The 8,778-nt window shown below is 37.8% G+C and overlaps 1 protein-coding gene across 1 annotated transcript in view; it reads right to left on the bottom strand.

The window, feature by feature from the left end:
- LOC122802304 (T-lymphocyte activation antigen CD86-like) overlaps positions 1–8,093 on the bottom strand; it is a 247,519-nt gene extending 239,426 nt beyond the window's left edge. Inside the window, exon 1 of the mRNA XM_044071949.1 lies at positions 7,995–8,093. The gene's annotated coding sequence lies outside the window, so the exon portion shown is untranslated. The remainder of the gene's footprint in view (positions 1–7,994) is intronic.
- Positions 8,094–8,778: the final 685 nt, after the last annotated feature.

Below are 8,778 nucleotides of genomic sequence, written 5' to 3'. Positions count from 1 at the left end.
ATAATAAAAATATAATACAAATAACCTGAAGATTAGTAGAGCATAGTCAATTTGGAATGGTCAGAATGAAGCCTTATGGGACAGAATAGTGTGTGCCATGTATCCTGGCAACATAAAATGAGGCTTCTTTCAATGAAGATTTGTTACTATATAACACACACAGCTAGAAGAGATGCACATGAATTACAGAAGAAGGTGAATGAGTGCACTGCTAATAAAGTGGCTGTCATGCCCACAACACCAGGAAACATGCAGTCATGTTTCCTTCTTGGCAAAATATCATGTGAAACCAGTGAGCATTGACTTAATGTGAAAAAAAAAACATTAAAGAAAATGGCATAAGAGGATATATGTTGAATGAAACTGCAGATGGAAGGATGCTTAAAAACAGTACATGTGGTGAAAAGGGTACAGGAAATAAAATACAAATAATAATCTGCATAAAGTAATGCATACAGGTATTGATACAACCTCATTGAAATTGGATAGTGATGCACATTCTTAAAAGATAAGTTAATGTGCTTGGAACTACATATGTAAGAACATGAATATAAAAATAGAACTAGCTCCATGGTAAAAATGACTGTGTTCTGACTACTTTAGATTAGTTAGTAACCCAAATACTAAAAGATCTGGCTGAGGAGGGAGGGAGTGGCCAGTGCTGGCTTACTCCAGAGAGGAGGAAAGACTGCTCATGAATTGATGCTATTGGCTAATGCTCCAAACTAAGAAAATGTATGAAGTGCAGCAAGAGATAGCCCATTGCAAGGACCGACGACCTCTATATGCATGGCTTGGGGGGGGGGGGTGTTGGTATTGTAACATGCACTTGTATGCCATCACTTAGCTCAGTAGTCTGAGTTGTGCATGGTAGCATGCACATGTAGTAGACCCAACACTGCAACTCTTGATTCAGTGGAATAAATATGAATACAGCTATTTGGATAAGGGGTAATAGGGACTTTAAAGTAAGGCAAAACAATAAACCAACAAAGCCCACAAGGCATAACAATAAACCAAACATACTAGTCAAGGGCAACTCAATAGTGAGACACACCAATGTCCCCCTCAGCAGGCTGAACAAGGACAAGGTCACTGTCAGTTGTCTGCCTGGTGCCACAATCTGCCACATCATGCACACACATAAGTTTCTCCACAACAAGTACAAGTGTGACTCTGTCATTGTCCATGTTGGTGTGAATGAGAAGTACCTCACTGGACTATGTGAGAGGAGACATGACTGAGCTCTCAGAGTATGTGTCCCAGGCATGTATGACCCTAGCCCTAAGCAGCATCCTACCTTCACCAAGAATGATACCACAATACCATCAAAAAATAATTGACTTCAAAAATTGTCTTAGTTTCTTGTGTCATTCCAAGGGGATCCAGTATCTGTCTGCCTGGGATGACATGGTTGACAGGCTTCGATGCCTTGCCAGAGATGGCCTCCACCTGCCACCCCTGGGATTCTGGATTCTGGCCAAGGCTCTTGCCTCCCCCATTGTGCTTTTTTTAGGTAATGTTCCAAAAGACAAATCTTCCAATATAAAAAATCTGTCAAAAAGCAAATTGAAGGTCATGCTGCTTAATGCTAGGAAGCTTAACCTGAAAATGCACTAACTGGAGGGTCTCCTCACACTGGAAGATGTCAACATCTGTGCGGTCATAGAAACTTGGTTCAGGGCTGTGGAATGCACGACTGCCTATCCAGGCTATACCTCATTCCAGGTTGAGAAGATTAAGGATGGTGGGGTATCTATCTTCATTAAGGATAGATAGACCTCCAGACTGGTTTGCCAGCATGATGCACTGGAACTACTCCAGGTGCAACTGACAGTTGGCAAGACACCCATTCAAGTTATAACCAGCTATAGACACCCCTCCATGACTCAGTACACTTACTCCTCTAACTTGGATCTACTTGACTCCATCAGGGTACTCCCTAACACCCTGATCCTTGGTGACTTCAACTACCCCACCATAGACTAGGTGAACTATTCCTGCACTAATGCACTCACCCAACAATTCCTTGACTTCATCAGTTCTAACGCACTAGACCGGCTTGTCTCATCCTCCACAAGGGTAGATAACATTTTGGACATGGTTCTCACCAACATGGGCAACTGATGCACCACTAACATAGTATGCTCTTCCCTGGTGAGATCAGATCATCAGTTTGTCTCATTCGAAGTTTCTATCCCACCCAACCCTCACCTAGCCATAATTAAGCTAAAAAACTTCTCAAAAGCTGACTACAACCTCCTAATGGAGGGTATCAGTAGCTTCACAGCACCACCCTCCTCAGAGGATGCAGACAACTATGCTGAACAGTACGCCAATGCAGTATACAAGCACCTGTACAACTGCATGACAATTCCAAACAGAACTAAAACCTGCTCCTCAAGGAAACACAAACCTGTCTGTTGGACATTGTCTATTAACAGGCTTTACAACAAAAGGAAGAAACTGTTGTCCAAGGGTAAAAAAGAACATATTCCAAATTGGAAAAACTCCCTCCTTAGAGGGAGAAATAGATACATTTTGGAGAAGTGATTATGAAGATCCTGTGGAATATAATGAAGATGCTAAATGGATAGAAGAATTAAAAGAAAGAATAAGAAGTTTAAAGGTACAGGATATGAAATGGGATGAAGTAACAGGGAGAGACTGAAACTAAGTTAAGAAAGGCCTCTAATTGGAAAACCCCAGGCCAAGATTCAGTACCTAACTTCTGGTTAAAAGTATTAACATCTTTGCATGAAGATTTATCCATGAGTAAGAACCATTTATTTTTGCACCCCGAACAGACACCAACCTGGCTAACAACAGGAAAAACAATGCTCCTACTTAAAAGTGAACCTGCAAGCTACCCTAAAAATTATAGACCAATAGCTTGCCTTCCGATGATGTATAAACTATACACGGGAACTGATGCTGACAGAGTATATAGTCATTTAGAAGAAAACTCAATTATGGCAATAGAACAAAAGGGCAATAAAAGAAAGTCATATGGAACAAGGGATCATTTGTTGTTAAATAAAGTCATAGTAGTGAACTGCAAAAAGGGGAAGAATCTAAGCATGGCATGGATTGGCTACAAAAAAGCTTTGACAGTATCCGACATTCAGGGATAAATGAGTGCTTAAAAATGTATAAGCTACACCCTACACTGATAAACTTCATCACAGCGACCATAAAACAGCGGCAAACCACTTTGCAGTTAAGCCATGATAAAGGACAAGTTATTTTTCCAGGGATAAAAATTCAAAGGAGGATATTCCAGGGTGACTCTCTGTCACTGCTGCACTTTTGCCTTGTCCTTAGCCCATTAAGCTGTTGGCTTGGTTCCCTCTTATATCAGCGAATGCTTAAAATAGCGAATGCTGTTTTATCGACCGCTTTAAATCAAAACTACAAAATCCCCGAACACACAGAACAGTGATTTTTTTTTTTTTGAGGGGAAAAAAACACTGGGCTGTTTTCAGGACTTTGCCATTTCCTCCACTGTGGTGCAATCTCAGAGTTGGTATATTTAAGTGGGGGGGTGTGGGGGACAAAATCCCCCTCTTTATTTTGTGGGGTTTTTTTTTGTCTGGAGCAGCAATTTTTTTCCCTGGGAAAAAAAATTGCTACTCCGTGTGTTCGGCATTTTTGCAGTTTCGATTTTTAAGGGTTGATTATACAGCGTTTGCTATTTTAAGCATTCACTGTTATAATAGATACCCGTTGCCTTAACACATTAGGCCATGTCTATAATCTGGCTCCCAGAAAGCAACAAAGAGTAAAGAGTTTTCATCTTCTCTTTATCAATGATTTGAAATTATATAGCTCATCAAATGAAGAACTGAAAGCACAACTGCAAGTAGTTAAAACTTTTTCAAATGATGTAAGAATGTCATTTGGTCTTGATAAATGTGCAAAGGCAACCTTTAAAGCTGGAAAGCTGCAATGCCAGGAAAACATCAGTTTGGGTCAAGAATGTGATATAAAAGAACTTGATCAAGAGGGAGTGTATAAATATTTGGTAGTTGATGAAGGATCAACAATAAAACATGCACAAATGCAAATAAAACTTGGTAAGGAATATTTTAGAAGACTTAAATTAATCCTGAAAACAGCATTGACATCTAGGAACAAAATTCAAGCTATAAACCAATTTGCTCTTCCTGTTCTAACTTACAGTTCTGGAGTGACTGACTGGCCTGAAAAGGTGTTGGATAGAATAGACAAGAAAACAAGAAGGATGCTTCATGCTAATCAAATGATTTATAAAAATCAGTGTATACCAAGATTATATATTCCCCATTCCGAAGGAGTTATGGGCCTACTTGAAATTGATTACATGTATAGATCTGCAACTGTGGGAGTGTATACATATCTGCTGACCTCACAACACCCAAATATAGTGAAAGTTTTGAAACATGAGGAGAATAAATCCAAGACGACTTCCCTTCTTAGTCTAGCAGAAGCATATCAGAGTCAAGCAGGAATGGAAATCAAAGCAGAAGTAGATAAAAATCAGGCAGCAAATGAATGTGCCAAAAAACAAAAGAAAGAATATAAGGTGAAGCATCAGATGAGAAGACAAGAAATGTGGAAAATGCATAAATATAATTGCAAGTATAGAAAACTCCCGGAAGAACCTCATGTTGATCAGAATCGAATGCAGGAATGGTTAAGGAGAGGCAAATTCAGACCTAAAGAGTAAAGGTTAATATTGGCAGCCCAAGATAGTGGGCTACATACAGGTTGGTTTACAAAGTCCATTGAACATGTAGGAGAAGCAGACAAATGTAGGTTTTGAAAAACAGAATTAGAAACAGTCGCACACATAGTTGCTGGTTGTGATATACTAATGGCAGAAGGACTATATACTGAAAGGTATAATAATGTGGTAAGACTGTTGCACTGGGGATTGTGCAAACATTATAATACTGAAGTTCTGAAAAACACTGGAAACATGAGCCACAAAGCATCATTGAAAATGATGAAGTCTACATCACATGGGATCACCCATTACGAGCAGTTCAAAAGATAGAGGGGAGAAAACCAGATATAGTGGTCCATGAAAAGAAGAAGAAAAGTAGCATTCATCACTGAAATCCCTACAGCCATTGACTACAGTGTCTTGCATACAGAGAGACACAAAGTCATAAAATATCAGTATTTGCAAGCAGAAACAAGAGCAGTGTGGGGAAGAAAGATACCCAGACAGTTCAAATAGTAGTAGGAGCAATGGGTCTTATAAAAAAGAATCTATAATCATATTTAGGTATGTTACCAATACATGTAACTCCATAAGAATTGTAGAAGGAGTCATTACAGGGGCATTGCGCATGCTGGGAAGAGCTCTTCTGGGTGAAATCAAAGATTGAAATAATACTAATTTCATGAACTTTAATCATACTTTGACTTAGGAATGGGGTCCATTCCCATCATGGTATTAGAAACCCAAAAGATTTGGAGAAATTAAAAAAAAAATAAGAGAACACATTCATAACCAAACACAACATTGCTATAACCTTGTTTGCAATTTCTCTACATTCAACAAAGATACTGCCATTACAAACTTAAAATTAAAACATCTACTGCGATGAACAAGTAGCATTTAATGCAACATTTCTAAAAATACTAAATGACACTGCTCCCAGAAGGACCACAAGAATTAAATCAAGTCCAGCTCTATGGCTGACATAGGAAAGTGAATAACACATGAAAAACAGGGATTAAATATGCAGAACCTGGAGAAAATCCAATGCTGATGCCAACAAACAGAAGTACAATTAGCTTAGAAATACTAATAAAACCCAAATCCAATCTGACAAAAAATATATTACATAAAATTGCAAAAAATATATCAGAACAACCCTAAGATATTCTGGTCCACCATCAACAAATTCCTACATCCTGCCCGTGCAACAAAGCCTAGCCCCAAAATAGGTGCACCAGGAGGCTTCATTGCTAACCAATTTAACTCACACATTGTAAATTCTGTTACCTTTCTCTTAAACCCACAGTCTTCTACTGTTAAACGTAAATCCCATGGCTCATTCCCCAGCTCCCGAACTTCAACCAAAACTACTGTTCACTATCAGAAAACAGCTTAGAACTTTGAAACCCATCCCCCTTGCTCCATATAACTTAACCAGCTGAATACATTAAAATAGCTGCAAATGCTCTGCTATAGCCTGTGTTCATCTTAATAAACTGGACTTTCAAGGAAAGCAATGTGCCCAAATCCTACATACTTCACTACATAAGGGTGGAAGTTATCTGGTTGTTATACAGTATTATGTTAATGTGACAAAAATACAACCTTCAGTATCAACAGCAGCAGCAGTAGCTTTCAATATGAAGTTTGTTGTTTTATGTGGCAAGAGAAAGACATTGTACAACTGGATGGGTTGGTATTTTACTTTGATTGGAGCACACAGAAGAATCAGTGATAGAGCACAATGTGTTGCAGGCAGAATAAAGCACTGGACTTTTTGCTTGCATTAAACAATTTTCATTGCATCTCTGGCAAAACAGCATGTCTACTGACATTCAAATCCTGACAGTGAAGGGCTGATCTATTATTGTCAGTGTCAATCTTCTTCATTTCTGCATGTTCCTTTGCATGTGTTTAACTGCAAACAAAGCACCTCACTCTGTAATAACACCCTGCAATGGTTAAAAAATCCTGCCACCTTTTTATTCCACTAGCAACATACATGAACAATAATCATGAATAGTATAAGGACTATATTACTCCTGCAATTCATAATGGGTTACATGCATGAGTAGCACAGCTAAGTATGACTGTAAATTATTTTTATTAGACTCATTGCTCCTACTAATATTGAAAATGCCTGGGTATCTTTCTTCCACGTTGATCTTATTTCTGCCTACAAATCATGATATTTTATGCCTTTATGTCTCTCTGTATGTGTTCTCCTTCAGAAGCACATTGATGGAGGAGGAGAACACTTACCAACCAAAATTTGAAATGTATTTTATTTATTTATTTATCTTTTGTTGGACAGGTTAGTCCCACTAGGCTAGTGGCCTCTTTTCAGGGGAGACCTGAGGTGGTAATTCCACTACGGGGGAAATTTGGCCATGGCATTGGAGAACTTTCTCTATGCTTTTCAATAGGTGCCATAGGACTTTTTACATCCACCTGACCTGCTGTCAACTCAAACAGATATAAAGTACAGAAATAAGATGGTGTTTGCCTTTCAGCTTAGAATACATTGCATTCAGTTGTATAATTTGACATCTAATGACACTGGATAGCATCACTCTTGCATGTGTTGATGGGGATTGTGCTAAAACAAGAACAAACACTGACAGCTGTTCTTCAGGATTCGTATATCTGAGGGATTCTGAAATGACTTACATATATCAGTATTAATCTCACATTCTTCAGCTTTTTTTGTTTTGATCAAAATTTCTGAAATAAAATGTGTCACTTATTTTTAACTAAACCTGAATAAGTGTATCTACATATTAACCACCACCAAGACAGTGAAACATTCCCAAGTAAAATCTAAAGAATATACAAATATATATGAAATGCTTCAGAACTGCCTTAAATGTTCATCTACTGTGCTTGAAATTTAAATCATGATGAAAATATAACAGAAAGAGCAAGCTGAATTGTTCTTACCAATATAGGCCAATGAAGGCCACTTTTCAGAAATTAAGAAAAAATGAAAAATTACATCAGATTACTGATATTCAGAACATGTATCATTTATTACTCATCTTTTCTCAGAATGATCAGAAATGAGAACATACTCTTCATGGTAGGTGACTGAATCTAAAATAAATTACACCAACTTAAAGCTCTCATTAAGCAGAAACAAATTTTTAACAGAAAGATTGATGACCAAGAAAAGAGGTGTCACGGAAATATTATTCTATAAGAATATGCTATTTAAAAGCGGTTATAAAATATTCATATTTTATTGATTTCTTTGCAACATAGACAAGTAAATCTCTCCACTTACCTCAACAGTTTTCATTTGGCATAGAGAGGGCACTCAGATTTTTACATGCTCCTCAGACCTCTTGCCTTGAATAGCCAAGATCCATCACTGCAAGATTTTTATCCTATCAAGACATAATATTATTATTAAGTACAGCACAGTCTCAGCCTACAATGCAAGTTCAAGGTAAAGTAATTTCATGACAATGATATTTTCCCCAAGGTGCTAAGAAGGAGAAAATAGTACTGGTCACAATATAAAGAGCTGACTTCTTTTTTTCAGCATTGTCAAAAACCTATGTTACTTTCTCAAAGAAGTTAACCAGGTTCATTAAACAAAAGTTACCTTTTATAAAATCAAATTGCTGCAGATCTAGCCTGACAAAATGTTTAATGTTGGTGTTAATCAGGCCAGTTATAATGTGTTCCATCACATTATAAATGAGACTTGTAAGCTGATGGGGCCTATAATTTCCAGGGTTTGTAGTAAGGACAGTTTTATGGTGTGACATCTCCAGTACTGTACATCATAGTTCCAGGACTGAGCCTTTCACTTAAATAGCTAATGTATAGGTACAACCGAGGAGTGTTTTGGTACTGTTTACCAAACAGCGAGATATGTTATCTGGTCCCACACAGGAAGTGTTCTTAGTCTTAGACAGCACTTTCAGTACACATTCTTTAGTGATGATGACGGGTTACAAGTTACAGGGAGAGTAGGGCTTTCAAAAGTCATTTCAGAAGAGAAATTTGCACTAAATATATTTGGCACGATATTGATAATATCCATTATGTCTGAGTATGCA

The sequence above is a fragment of the Protopterus annectens genome, chromosome 5.part0 (genome assembly GCF_019279795.1).
Source record: "Protopterus annectens isolate FY-2018-M chromosome 5.part0, PAN1.0, whole genome shotgun sequence".
NCBI classification, from domain to species: Eukaryota; Metazoa; Chordata; order Ceratodontiformes; family Protopteridae; genus Protopterus; species Protopterus annectens.
The sequence above is the reverse complement of the archived record's forward strand: the minus strand, read 5'-3'. Positions and strand labels throughout refer to the sequence as shown.